This window comes from Miscanthus floridulus, chromosome 15 (genome assembly GCF_019320115.1).
Source record: "Miscanthus floridulus cultivar M001 chromosome 15, ASM1932011v1, whole genome shotgun sequence".
NCBI lineage: Eukaryota > Viridiplantae > Streptophyta > Magnoliopsida > Poales > Poaceae > Miscanthus > Miscanthus floridulus.
This window is the reverse complement of record NC_089594.1, coordinates 77,394,269-77,408,786: the sequence shown is the minus strand read 5'-3', so window position 1 is coordinate 77,408,786 and position 14,518 is coordinate 77,394,269. Positions and strand designations below refer to the sequence as shown.

General features: G+C 48.6%; 1 long non-coding RNA gene across 1 annotated transcript in view; it reads left to right on the top strand.

Moving 5' to 3' along the window:
- The window catches only part of LOC136507993 (uncharacterized), a 79,893-nt gene that overhangs the window by 36,284 nt on the left and 29,091 nt on the right, over positions 1 to 14,518 (top strand). The window lies entirely within an intron of this gene.

The window sequence follows — 14,518 nt, the reverse complement described above, 5'->3', positions numbered from 1 at the left end:
CCTGAGGACGTCGGATTGGCATCAACGGTTCAGATCAAGCTGGTAGCTAAGTGGGCCTGCGGGGCATCCACAACTGCAGACGCCCTCTTTGCCGAGTGCTGGGGGCACTCGGCAAAGCCAACCAAGCACTCGGCAAAGGCTTTGCTGAGTGCCGCACTCGGCAAAGGTCTCTCGGCAAAGATTTTGTCGGCAAAAATTTCTTTGCCGAGTGCCAAAAATCGACACTCGGCAAAGTCTTTGCCGAGTGCCAAGCCCGCACTCGGAAAAAAAATAACTGCCGTCAACATTTGACGCCGGCTTTGCCGAGTGCCTAGGGACTGGCACTCGGCAAAATTTGAATGTTTGCCGAGAGCCAGGGCTGAGCACTCGGCAAAGAAACAATTTTTTTTTAAAAAAAATCTTTTTAAAAATAGTCTTTGCCAAGTGGTACCATCTGGCACTCGGTAAAATTGACCTCTTTGCCGAGTGCCAGGCTGTGGCACTCGGCAAAATCGACCTCTTTGCCGAGTGCCAGGCTATGGCACTCGGCAAAACTGGGGAAGTGGCTGTTTTTGCAGCATTTTTCCCCAGCTTTGCCGAGTATCACACCCCTGGCACTCGGCAAAGACTTCTTTGCCGAGTGTTGGCACTCGGCAAAGTTAGGAAATTTGCAATTTTTTTTGTTTGTTGCTTTTCTTCGAAAGCAAACACGCAAAACTCATATATAATACATGAGACAACACACAGGCATTTAGCATCACACAAAACGCATACATAATCCATAATACATCACAAGCACATCCAACATCCATCACAAGCATATCCTCCTGCATAATCCATCACACGCACATCCAATGTGCAAATCCATGACAACATCTAAGAAGTCTTCATCCAACACAAGTCCTAGATCAAGAAAAGTCAATGAAACATGAAGGGGCACCACCTACTGCCACTGATCCCAATGGGAGCCTGAAGGGGCACCTTCGTGCGGTGGTGGGCCTATCCAGCCGGGGTGTGTGTGCTGAGGCGAAGGAGTCGGGTTCGAACCCGATGACTGTTGCACAAAGGAGAATTGAATTCATTAGTATCTACACAAGCTAAAGGACTTGATCAACCATATATATATACTCACCGGAGTGCCTAGAGCCAGAGGAGTAGGAGGCACAACTGGAGCGAGCAGCGACTGGGGCACCACCACACCCGGGAGAGTGGTGCCGAGGCTCGACATGAATGAGAACATGTCCTGCATCCTCTGCGCCTCGGCCACCCTCTGGGCCCTCAGGACCTCCCACTCAGCCCTCTCGGCCTCCCTCTGGGCCCTCTCCCTCTCCCTCTCGACCCTCTCGGCCTCCCTCTCGGCCTCCATCCTCTCCACAGTGGCCTGCAATATTCAATCACCAACGTTTAAACAATGCAAATGCAAGGTACATGTGTAAAAATAACGAACGGCGAATGAAATAGAACTAACCTGGAGTGCCGCCATCTGCTGCAGTGTGCTCGCCTGCCGAGGTCAAATGGGGACGGAGGAGCTCATGCTCTGTGCTCAGATCTGGACGAGGTTGGGCACAGAGGTCGAGTCGACCATGTTGGAGGCCATCCAGTACCGGCCGTGCTGCTTCCCTCCTCCGAGCCTCATCACGAGGTCGGTATCAAGGGGCTGGGTGGCGGGGTTGAAGTCCTCCCCATGCCGCTCACGGGCCGCCGAGGCGTAGTCAGTGAGCTTGCTGTGGACGCTCGTGTTGCTGTACGCCTCAGGCCCGTCCTTCGGGTTGTAGACGGTGTCCGGGGCTGTCACCTTGCCCTTGTGTGCCATGGCGTACGCCATGAACTCGTTGCATTCCTGGCCATCATGCGACTGGGACTGCGAGGAAAACACAAAGATGATTAGAAGTAATGAGAATTGAGCGTTAGAACAAATAAATAAATAAGTGCGTAGCATGTACCCAGGCCTGGGCGTACGAACTGAGGGGCCGGTTGCCTTGGTGGTGCGCCGGCCCACCCATCTACAGGCGGCACTCCCGATGGAGGTCGTGCCTCTCCCTCCACTCATCGGAGACCCACTTGTCCACGATGGCCGCCCAACAGTCTCTGTGCCTGGCGCACTAAGGACACATCTGCATGCCATCAAGTATTGTATTAGAAATGTTAGAATATAAAATGAAGGCTACCTATTCTTCATGGAATGAGTCAGTAACAATGTTTTATAACTTACTGCGAGGTACTGCTCCCTGGTGAGTGTCATGGTCCTAGCCGCGCTCTTCCCCGGGTACCGACCAAGGACGTCGCACGAGTGGTTGATGTGGCACTGCAGCCTCGCCTCGTAGTATAGGTCCGTGACTCGGCCCCTGCATGCCCTGTCCTGCACCTTCGTCACCCAGGCGGGGTCATGCCCCTCCTCCAACGTGAAGAAGTCCTGCATACAAACATCATGTGTCCTTTCATTATTTCAAGAACGTCTAATGATTCCATAGTATTGAGCAATGTAGTGTGATGTAGACTCACCCAGAACTCACGCCTGATTCGCTCCTGTATGGTGCCGTACACGGCGTCCACGGCGGAGTTGAAGTGGTCCCACGTCCAGGGAGGCGACTCAACCTGGGCGTGGGTGACCAAACCAGGGTAGTGCAGGCGGATCAGGCCGCCGAGGATCCCATTGCACTGCCGATGATCGCCCTCGGACACAAGTTCCCAGTTCCTACAGGAGTCAGTAAGAAGAATTGTTAGTCCACAGTTCGGTTTTCAGCATATGAACAAGAAGAGATGCAAAATGAACGGATACTTACTTGTCGCCCTTGGGACGAATCACCGGCCTCCTCTGAAACGGGATCGGCCGCGTCGGGAGCTGCGAGGACCCGCGCAAGTACGGTGCCGATGAGGTGCTCGAAGTGGAACCCCCCGCCACCCCCCAGAGGAAGTGTCACCCCCTCCTATCTGGGGGGCCAGCTGCTGGTCCTCGTCGTCAGTGGTCGTCATCCGGTCCTCCTCGGACGGGGAGACGGCAGACGACTGCACCGCCCTCCTCGGACGGCCGCGGGGGCGGTGGGCCGAACGGCTCCTCGCCTCCGCCTCCGCCTCCACCTCCGCCTCCGCCTCTTGAGTCGTCCTCGCGTAGAGCGAGTTGCAGGTCCGGGTCCGCCTTCTGCCCAGTATTTTGTCGAGTGCCTGCAAATACAAAGAGTAAACCAGTTAGCACAATATAGACAAATATAGAGATGCAAAATGAACAAACATAACTAGAAAATAATAATAATATAGTATTACATGAATTAGAAATAATCTTCAGGATCGGCAGCGGCCGGATCATAAGTGTCGTCATCACTAACAATATTGTCTAACATTTCCGCCTCATCTCCATCGTTGTCATCAATGGCAACGCCAAACCGTAATCGCTCAAGCAGTGCTAAGTCTTTGGCATTTTGCACCTCATCTCCATCGTCCTCATCTCCATCGTCCTCATCAATGTCATTGTCTACTTCCATGCCCATCAGCAAAAACATGTCTATGTGAAACATGCCATCTAGCCCCTTGGGTTGATAGAACTCCCCTGTATATGTGTTTGGGTCAAAGTTGTAATCCTCATCGTTTGGGACAAGCACTTTGCCATGCGGTGATACCAACTGCGCAAGGTACCAACCCTCAAGAGTGGGATCTTTTTGGCACACCCATGGAAGATAATAAACTTGCATGGCCTGTTGAGCCACAATATAGACATCGTCTCCTTGATAGAGGGAATCTTGTCAAATTTCAACTTGTCCAATCTCAGGGGCTCTTCTCGTGACATTGGGATCGAACCAATGGCATTTGAATACGACTGGCTTATGACCTCCGTGAAGCTCAAAGTTGAGCTCGTATATTTCTTCGACTATGCCATAGTAGTCGCGGTCATTGGTGCCAGGCGTACGAACTCCAGTATTCGTGGTTTTTCGATTGGGCCGACTGAGCTCGTGGCTTCTTGTGTGGAAGCGATAGCCATTCACATCATATACGGTGAATGACTTGACCCTATAGGGGAAGCCTTTGACAACCTGTTTCAACTCTTCATCCATTTCCGCATCCGTGCGTGCCTATAAGGTGAGGGCGGATAGATCATTACTCGCTCATAGGAGCAAAGTGGGATGTCACAGATGGAACGATGTAAATTGGATGGTACCTTCTTTTCGAACCATGAAATGAAATCGGGCACACCACCTTTGAGAAGACTATCTTGTTCTTGAGGGGAAGGATCCCTATTTCCTGTCCAGTATGTATTCAGAAATTCCCTGAAAAAGCAAGAGACAAGGGGGTTGGATAGATAGACGATAGTGACGGCGTATGTAACAAGCTCATTGAGAACTTACTACACATAAGGGTTCACTTCGTCAAGGTTCAACAACACATACAACATGATAGTGCGCCACTCATCATTCCGCAAGGTCTAGGTGCTCGAAGCACTTGCCCTGCCAAGTTGACCTTTGAAAAGGCTGAGATTTGATGACCTCTCGTCGGTGTTGTAATGAGGGATTGGATTGTGCACGCTGGGAAGGCTATCCTTATAGTATGATGTTGTGAAGTTTGACACCTCCTTAAGAATGAATGCCTCTGCCATGGATGCCTCAATTCTGGCTTTATTTCTACACTTTTTCTGAAGAACCTTTAGACATCTCTTGATTGGATAGCACCAACGGGCTTGCACGGGCCCCCCCATTCGTGCCTCGTGAGGCAGGTGCAAAATCAGATGCTGTATTGAGAGGAAGAAGCCGGGTGGGAAGATCTTCTCCATCTTATAGAGCAACATAGGTGCCACTTTCTCTAAGTCATCAATCATGGCCCGAGATAGCTCCTTGGCACAAAGCTGGCGGAAGAAATAGCTCAACTCTGCTAGGACGCACCACACATGCTTGGGGATGAAACCTCTGGTCATTGCTGGAAGGAGCCGCTCAATCCATATGTGGAAGTCATGACTCTTCATCCCTAACACTCGGCAAGTGGACATGTTCACTCCCTCCTCAGATTCACCGCATTCCCATCAGGGAACATTAACGACTAAACCCACTGACATACTTCCCTCCTTTGGTCCTTCTTCAAAACGAAATCGACCAAAGTCCTTTTCCATTTCTTGCCAGGTGCGGGAGTCTTCATCACTTGCTTTGGTCTATCGCACAGTGCTGCTAGGTCCACTCTTGCCTTAACATTGTCCTTTGACTTTTCTATGTCCATGAGTGTTCCCCAAAGCGCCTCGGCGATATTCTTCTATGTGCATTAAATCAATGTTGTGTGGAAGAAGAAGATCGTTGAAATAGGGAAGCCTAGTCAAGCCCGATTTATGAGTCCACATGTGGTACTGACCATATCCATCAAAACGACCTTTCTCTTTATCAACTTTGAGAGCCTCTATCTCAGCGCGGATCTCGGCAGCGGTCATCATCTGAGGTGCAGGATCGGTGACTTCAACACCTTTCGTGAAGTTCTTGATGTCTTGTCTAAATGGATGGTCAAGGGGGAGGAACTGACGATGTTGGTCGAACGAAGAAAACTTGCCACCACTCTTCAGCCAAGTGAACCTCACACCTGCCTTGCATATTGGGCATGGGAACTTCCCGTGAACACACCACCCGCAGAATAGGCCATACGCCAGGAAGTCATGCAGGGAGTAGTGGTACCACACATGCATTGTGAAGTTTCTCTTTGTAGCTCGGTCGTATGTCAGTACCCCCTTTTCCCAAGCATCGATCAAATCATCGAACACAGGCTCCATGAACACACCCATATTGTTCCCCGGATGTCCAGGAATTATCAGCGACAAAAATATGTTCTTGGGTTGAAAGATGACACCAGGGGGGAGATTCAGGGGTATCACGAACACGGGCCAACAAGTGTATGGGGCCGCAGACAATCCATATGGGTTGAACCCATCTGTTGCCAACGCTACACGTACATTGCGAGCCTCCTCAGCTTTAACACGATGTATGCCATCGAAATGGGTCCAGGCGTCGCCATCCGATGGGTGTACCATCTTGTTCGGATTGTACCTTTTGCCATTTTTGTGCCATGTCATCTGTTTCGCGGACTCCTCTGTCATGTACAGCCGTTGGATCCTCGGTATGAAAGGAAGGTACCGTAGGACCTTTGTAGGGATACTCAGCTGTTCCTTCTTGCCATCACTAGTGTCGACCTCCAGGTACCTAGAGGATTTGCACTTTGGACAGTGCGTTGCTCCCTCGTGATCTTTCCTAAAAAGGATGCATCCATTCGGACAAGCATAGATCTACTCATACGGCATCTTAAGTGCACGAAGAAGTTTCTGTGACTCGTACAAGTTCTTTGGCAGGATGTGATCCTCCGGAAGCAGGGATCCAAAAACTGCCAACATACCATCGAAGTTGTCCCGACTCATGCTAAACTGCGACTTCAACCCCATGATGCGTCCAATTGCATCCAGCTGCGATACCGTTGTCTTTTCGTGCAAGGGCTTCTATGCTGAAGACAGCATATCATAGAACGTCTTTGCGCTTTCCTCTGGCTTCTCCTCCAATCCTTCACCGAACCGTGCCTGTTGAATGTCATCCATCCAGTCTGCTACCCCGCCATCTCCATCATAATCCTCAAGATGCTATCTCACCACCTCCTCTCTAATACGATCGGCTTCACCATGGTGGATCCAGCGGGTATAGTTTGCCATGAATCCATACTTGATAAGATCTTCCCCCACGAGCCTCTTAATTTTTCTTTTCTTGTTCCCACATCTGCTGCACGGACACGGCATCCGGGCTGACCCTTTAGCAGCCTCACCAAATGCATGCTCCAGGAAAGCATTGGTCTTGGTCATCCATTCTGGGGTCATACTTGCGTGGCCCGTGTACATCCACTCACGGTTATCCATCCTCTGGCACATGCATATGTAAGCGAGTAATAAAAACTACAGGTAAATCCACAAGGCGTTCCTACTATACATCTAATAGGTGAAGGATAGGTCCTAATCCCACCCGAGGATGCATAGATGAGGTTGGCTTCCATGGTCTGCTCCTATCCAAGATAGAATTTCGGCAGCACCTCCCCGCTGTTCTCCCGATACACGTCCTGGCAGGGAGATTGTGTATCAGGAGAACAATGAGGAGGTGGTGCTGAAACTCTGTCTCGGACAGGAGCGGGCCATGGAAACCAACCCATCTACGCATCCGCGGGCTGTCCAAAAAACGTGGACAATCCGAAACAGGTACAGAATTTGGTATGCAAAGATCTGCATACCAACGAACGTATCTCTTTCGGACGGGAGACGCCTAACTGGGGTTACACGAGATGCAAGTATGCAAGATGGGTTATACCTAGGGTGTCGGTGAGGTCAGGCTAGTGGGGCGGTGGCGAGTCGCTGCAGTGGTGAGGCGACGCGGTGCAGGCAAAACCGCAACGCCAACGAAGATGATCGGGGTCACCGAGTGCATCCCAACGGTCCTCGTCCTGCAAAGAAAAGGCAAATGGTTAGACTCCATTGAAAATTTCGGCAGCACCTCCCCTGCACGGAGAGGTTCCCAAAACCTGCAGAAAACATTGGCACGAAGGCCAACAACCACATGTATACCAAACATAGGCACGAAGGCCATCAACCACATACATACAACAATAACTACTACTAACACTAAAACTATGAACAACAACTACAACTACTACTGTCACTACGACTTACTAACTAATACTAACACTACTAATTAACTACTACTACTAACACTACTACTTACTAATTAATACTAACATTAGGGCATACCTTGCCAGCGAGAATGCGAAGACCGAGGGCCGGCGACGACAACGGGGACGACCGCTACAGCGTGAGGGTCGATGGACCGAGGCGACATCTTTCTTCTCCTCTTCTCCTCTTCTCCTCTTCTCCCCTTCTCCTTCTCTCCTCCCTTCTCTTTCTTCTTCTTCCTCCCCTTCTTCTCCTTCCTGCTTTCCTTCCTCCTCTTCCTCCTACCTCCTCCTCCTTCCTACAGCGGGCGCGCGGGCGCACGGGCACGGCGGGCGTGGGGCCGAGGCGCGCGGGCGCACGGGGAGCCGACGGCTGTGGCGCGGCGGCTCCGACGGCAGCGGCGTAGCGGCTACGGCGCGGCGGCGGGGCGGCTACGGCGCGCGTGTGTGTGCGTGTCTGGTGTGTGCGTGGTGTGTGTTGTGTCCGGTTTTTTTATATTTCAAACCTCTTTGCCGAGTGCCAGATCCGGGGCACTCGGCAAAGAAAGTATTTTGCCGAGTGCCCCCGATCTGGCACTCGGTGAAATAAAAAATTAAAAAAAATCCTGTCCTGGCTTTGCCGAGTGCCTAGGGCTAGCACTCGGCAAAATATTCACTTTGCCAAGTGCCAAACCTTGGCACTCGGCAAAATAATTTTTTTTTTGTTTTTTGCCACCAACTTTTTTTCTTAGATTTGAATTTGTACCATGAACAACATGTTCAAATTTGGCACAATTTCATTGCTGTTTGCTATATTTCTTCACTTTATTTCGTTTTCTTGCAATTTTCCGGAAAATGTAGGTTTGAACTACAGGTGCATCGAATAATAGTTTTAATCCATTCCAAAAATGTTATTCTTGTTTGTTAGTGTCACTTTATGCTAAATCTAGGAACTGTCTCTAAATTTCGATCAACGTGCTCACGGGGCAACGTCGCGAACTTGCGTGCGAGTGGTTATTTAATTCTATAAAATTCAAACGAATCCCGAAAATCATGAAACTTGGCGAAATGTCATGATATCACATGCATATGCGGTGGTAAAAATTTGAAAACGTTTGGAGGACGTCATCACGTATGGTGTTCACAAACCAGGACATCATTTGTGAACACCATACGTGATGACGTCCTCCAAACGTTTTTAAATTTTTACCACCGCATATGCATGTGATATCACGACATCTCACCAAGTTTCATGATTTTCGGGATTCGTTTGAATTTTATAGAATTAAATAACCACTCGCACGCAAGTTCGCGACGTTGCCCCGTGAGCACGTTGATCGAAATTTGGAGACAGTTCCTAGATTTAGCATAAAGTGACACTAACAAACAAGAATAACATTTTTGGAATGGATCAAAACTATTATTCGATGCACCTGCAGTTCAAACCTACATTTTCCGGAAAATTGCAAGAAAACGAAATAAAGTGAAGAAATATAGCAAACAGCAATGAAATTGTGCCAAATTTGAACATGTTGTTCATGGTACAAATACAAATCTAAGAAAAAAAGTTGGTGGCAAAAAACAAAAAAAAAATTATTTTGCCGAGTGCCAAGGTTTGGCACTCGGCAAAGTGAATATTTTGCCGAGTGCTAGCCCTAGGCACTCGGCAAAGCCAATATTTTGCCGAGTGCCAAACAGAAGGCACTCGGCAAAGAGGCCGGCGTTGGGTACCGTTATCCCCGGGCGCCTCTTTGTCGAGTGCCCAACTTTGCCGAGTGTCTGACACTGGGCAAAGTTTGGCTTTGCCGAGTGCCTTATTTTGCCGAGTGCCAGACACTCGGCAAAGCCCTATTTGCCGAGTGCCAAGTTTCGCCGAGTGCGGCACTCGGCAAAGGTGGCCTTTGCCGAGTGCCCGATATTTGGCACTCGGCAAAGATTTGAGCACTGGGCAAAGTCCCGGTTTCCTGTAGTGATCGCAGACCAGCATGCTTGCGCGGCCTAGTAAAGAAAAGATTTTTAGAGGCGGTTAAAATCAGTTTTTAGAGACGGTTTTAAAAACCGCTGAGGTGATTTTAAAACCGTCTCTAAAAATTGATTTTCAGTTAAAGCCCACGCGGGCGTTCAGCAGGCCAAAAGGCCGAATAAACCGTTTTCTGTCCGCGTTCTTTTTCTGGTTTCCGTCTCATTTTCATCTCTCGTATTTTTTTGTCCAGTTCGTTCGGAGATGTTCCGTAGTCCATATGTCTTGCTGCCCCTGCTGCAGGACAGTGGCGTCCCGTGCCATTCTTTTCGTGATTTTTTTTGTTTTTAAATGTAACTCTATTTTTTCTTATAAAGATAAAAAATAAATAGTAAACATAGTATTACGGGTCTTCGAAACTTGGACCATTGCCTAATAAATAAATATAAATATTTCTACCCTTAAGTTGTCGACGTAATTTTATTAGAAAAAAAAATTATTATTACATAAATCAATTGATGGCCTAACTAATCAAACTATAAACTGAAATCTTGATCCGTTTGTCATCAAATATAATCAAATTAAATGTTTCTCCAAGTTATCCGCGTATACTGGTGCAAATCTCTAAGTTGGTCATATATACCGGTACAAATCTCAACACGGGCTAACATGTGGAAATCGAGAGAGATCTCGGTCATACTTCGTACTCATCAATAGAGAGAGACCAATTATTGACAGGACGACGACAAAACCCTTGCCGACTTTAATAAGATATTAAAATTAGATATTCTTGTGGATCCTCAAAAGAAGTCACAGAACTTGATATCTAACTCTATCAACACATGAATAGTACCATTGTAGCTGCGCAGCAAGCTGAAACGAACAAGTCGGACGTTTGATAGTTTTTTTTTTCTCTCTCGTTGCAACGCACATTAATTAGTCATAATCAAGCACGTGGTCACCAGTTGCGAGCATAGTATGGGATTTATCAATACCTGATCCTATTTGTTCTACGCCGGTGGTGCATGCTTCATTAGATCTGTTGTGGATTATTGCAGAATCGGCACATCACCGTCCCAACTCCCAGCCCTGTACAGCGCCAGCCACTTGGCCTCCTGCAACCGGCCCTGATAGTGAGAGACCCTGCTTGGCCGGCCGGGCCTAGGTGCCAGTGGCCAGTGTGGCCCGGGCGAACGGGGCAGCCATGGAAAAAAAAAATTCCCTGCAGCGCGTCTGTAGACCGCATCTGCTAGATACGGTTGCATCAGCGTCGCACGCTTGGACACCAATGTCTTTGTACAGCATAAAAAATCATCGATGCACTTTCAGTACTCATGCAGCTCCTTCCCCCCACTGCGCTCACCATCTTAGCCTGTCCTCTTGGCCGAAAAATTTTGACAGCATCGTTGACATCGACAAAGCGAAAACAAAACATGTCCATTCCAACTACCGTAGCTTAAATTTGAATGAATTGACATAAGGATTAACATGTTTTGGCTGCTCTGATTATGCATATTGGCTATCGATGTCCTACGTGCTATGTGCAACTGGTTCATCAATTCATCGATAGACAAGCATGAAAAGCTCAAGATAGCGCCCTGACCCCGCCGCCGGCCGCCACCCAGGCGCCGGCGCCCCCCACCACCCCCCCCCCCCCCCCACCTCCTCCTCCCCCGCCTCCCTCTCCCCCTCCCCGGCCCTGCACTGTTGGCGTCGTGGTGCCGTTCTTTACCACGCCGTCGCCGTCGCGCCCGTAGGGCCCTACCGCTGCCGCCACTACCGGAAACCGGCACTTTGCCGAGTGCCGGAGGCTTTGCTGAGTGTATTTTATCGGGCACTCGGCAAAGACGGTCTTTGCCGAGTGCCAAATAAAATACACTTGGCAAAAAAAACACTCGACAAAATTCGTCTTTGCCGAGTGCCTTTTTTCTGGCACTCGGCAAAGATATATTTTGCCGAGTGTTTTTTTCGGCACACGGCAAAATTCGTCTTTGCCGAGTGCCTTTTTTCTGGCACTCGGCAAAGATGGGTTTGCCGAGTGCCTTTGTTTTGGCACTCGGCAAAGAGGCATTTTGCCGTGTGCATTTTTTTGGCCCTCGGCAAATCAGTTTTTCGAATCAATTTTTGAGGCCCTAAATGAATTCAAATGAAAAACTTTTCAACTACAAAGTTGTATAACTTCTCGAGATCTACAAAGTTTATTTTGGTCATTTCTTCATTTGACAAAACGACAATAACATTGTTCATAAAATCTACATCTCTCATATCTCTCATATTAGTTTCATGAAAGTAGAAGAGAGATATATAAGATTTGTGAACAATGTTAGTACCACTATGTCGGATGAACAAATGAACAAAATAAACATTGTAGATCTTGAGAAGTTATGAAATTTTGTAGTTGGCAACATTTTGATTTGAAATCATCTTGTCATGCAAAAACGACGTTTGAATTTGAAAGTTTTAAAATTTGAATTTTTCAAAAGACCTCGGATGGAAAAACTTCCTAAATGAAAATTGTAGATCTCCAAAAGTTATGAAACTATGTAGTTGACAATTTTTTGATTTGAAATCATCTTATCTTGCAAAACTACGTTTGAATCTCTCAAATTTGAAATTCGAATTTTTCAAACGACCTCGGATGGAAAAACTTCCTAAATGAAAATTGTAGATCTCGAAAAGTTATGAAACTTTGTAGTTGACCACTTTTTGATTTGAATTCATTTAGGGCCTCAAACAAGCAATTTACTCTCAGTTTGCCGAGTGCCTTTTTCCTGGCACTCGGCAAAGATCGAGTTTGCCGAGTGCCTTTGTTTTGGCACTCGGCAAAGAGGCATTTTGCCATGTGTATTTTTTTTTTGCCCTCGGTAAATCAGTTTTTCGAATCAATTTTTGAGGCCCTAAATGAATTCAAATGAAAAACTTTTCAACTACAAAGTTGTATAACTTCTCAAGATCTACAAAGTTTATTTTGGTCATTTCATCATTTGACAAAGCGACAATAACGTTGTTCATAAAATCTACATCTCTCATATTAGTTTCATGAAAGTAGAAGAGATATATAAGATTTGTGAACAATGTTACTACCACTATGTCGGATGAACAAATGACCAAAATAAACTTTGTAGATCTTGAGAAGTTATGAAATTTTGTAGTTGGCAACATTTTGATTTGAAATCATTTTGTCATGCAAAAACGACGTTTGAATTTGAAAATTTTAAATTTTGAATTTTTCAAAAGACCTCGGATGGAAAAACTTCCTAAATGAAAATTGTAGATCTCCAAAAGTTATGAAACTATATAGTTGACAACTTTTTGATTTGAAATCATCTTATCATGCAAAACTACGTTTGAATCTCTCAAATTTGAAATTCGAATTTTTCAAACGACCTCGGATGGAAAAACTTCCTAAATAAAAATTGTAGATCTCAAAAAGTTATGAAACTTTATAGTTTACCACTTTTTGATTTGAATTTGTTTAGGGCCTCAAACAAGCAATTTACTCTCGGTTTAGTATAATATATGAGGATAAATAACGAATCTAGACACAAGTGACAGTGTAGTGCAGTGGTAGAGCAGCAGAGACGCTAGGGAGAGGTCGTGAGTTCGAATCTCACCGGCCGCGTTAACCGCGGATTTTGTGCAAAAAATGCAGCGGCTTCAATGGAGGCGGGTGCGCGCTGGTCGGTGGTGGCCTCCCCCCAAAAAAAATTTGGATTTTTTTTGCTATTATTTTTGGATTTTTTCGCATTTTTATTTTGCCGAGTGTAAATCTTTGCCGAGTGTTTTTTCGGCACTCGGCGAAGTCTTTGCCGAGTGCCCGACAAAAAACACTCGGCAAAGTCTGTTTGCCGACTAAAATTCGCCGAGTGTCGTTTGTCGAGTGTCGACACTCGGTAAACCCTTTGCCGAGGGTTTTTTAGGCTTTGCCGAGTGCCCCTGGCACTCGGCAAACCTCCTGATTCCCGTAGTGCGCCCTCGGCATCCAGCCCGTCAGATCTGACGGCCCACCGGTGGCAGGCTCCGGATCTCGGGCCTCATCAACTGGTGGCGCAGCGAACCCCGCCCCCTGCCATCACCGACGCACGCGGCTTCCAACGGCGCCGGGGCGGCTCACGCCGACAGCTCAGCCGCTCCACCGCCGCCTCCTCCCGTGGAGCCCACGCCAACGCCGCCGGGGGATGAGGACGCCGCCACGGCCGCACCGCTGACGGCCGAGGGGGCCAGCTCTGGCGCTTCATCCCCTCCGCCGCTGAGGCTGGATGCCAGCAACGCCACGGCCACACCCAGGCCCTGGGGTACGGTTAGGGCGTCGCTGGACGCCTCAAGCTCCTCCCTCTCGCCGGCCGTGGCACCGTTCTTCCCGGATGCTCCTCGGGAGGACGTTCGAAGAGCCAGCAGTGGGCGGACGACGACAATGAGGAGACCGATGACGACCACCCCACGACATACCTGGAGGCCGCTCGTCGCCCGGCAAAGCCGGCCTCAGCATCCCCCGTGCGCCCCCAGACTTGTTCAGCCGTAGTTTTGGGGCGCCGCGGAGCGGGGCCTTTGCACGGTCGTGCTGGTGCTGAATGGGGCTGACAGGGACATGGCCGTAGGCGAAGGAAGTGCAGCCGACCACGCCTGCAGCTGGTGAACGGTTTGCCTGTGTGGCCAGTGGATGGCCATGTCCCTGCCCACCAACGCCTCAGCCGCCGTGGACGAGTCTCCACCCCCAACACCGATGGGTGGCATGAGATCCTCCCCCGGTAGGTCACAGGATCTGCTGCTGCCTTGACGGAGCCTCGCCCCAGCCAAAAGCAACTTTCGCAGGTCAAGAAGATCCCGGCACAGCTTCACGGCAGATGCTTCAACTGCCTTTCCTACTCGCACCGAGTAGCGACTTGTCGGTTGCCACGGCGTTGCCTACGCTGTCGCGGATTCGGGCACCTCGTCAAGGAC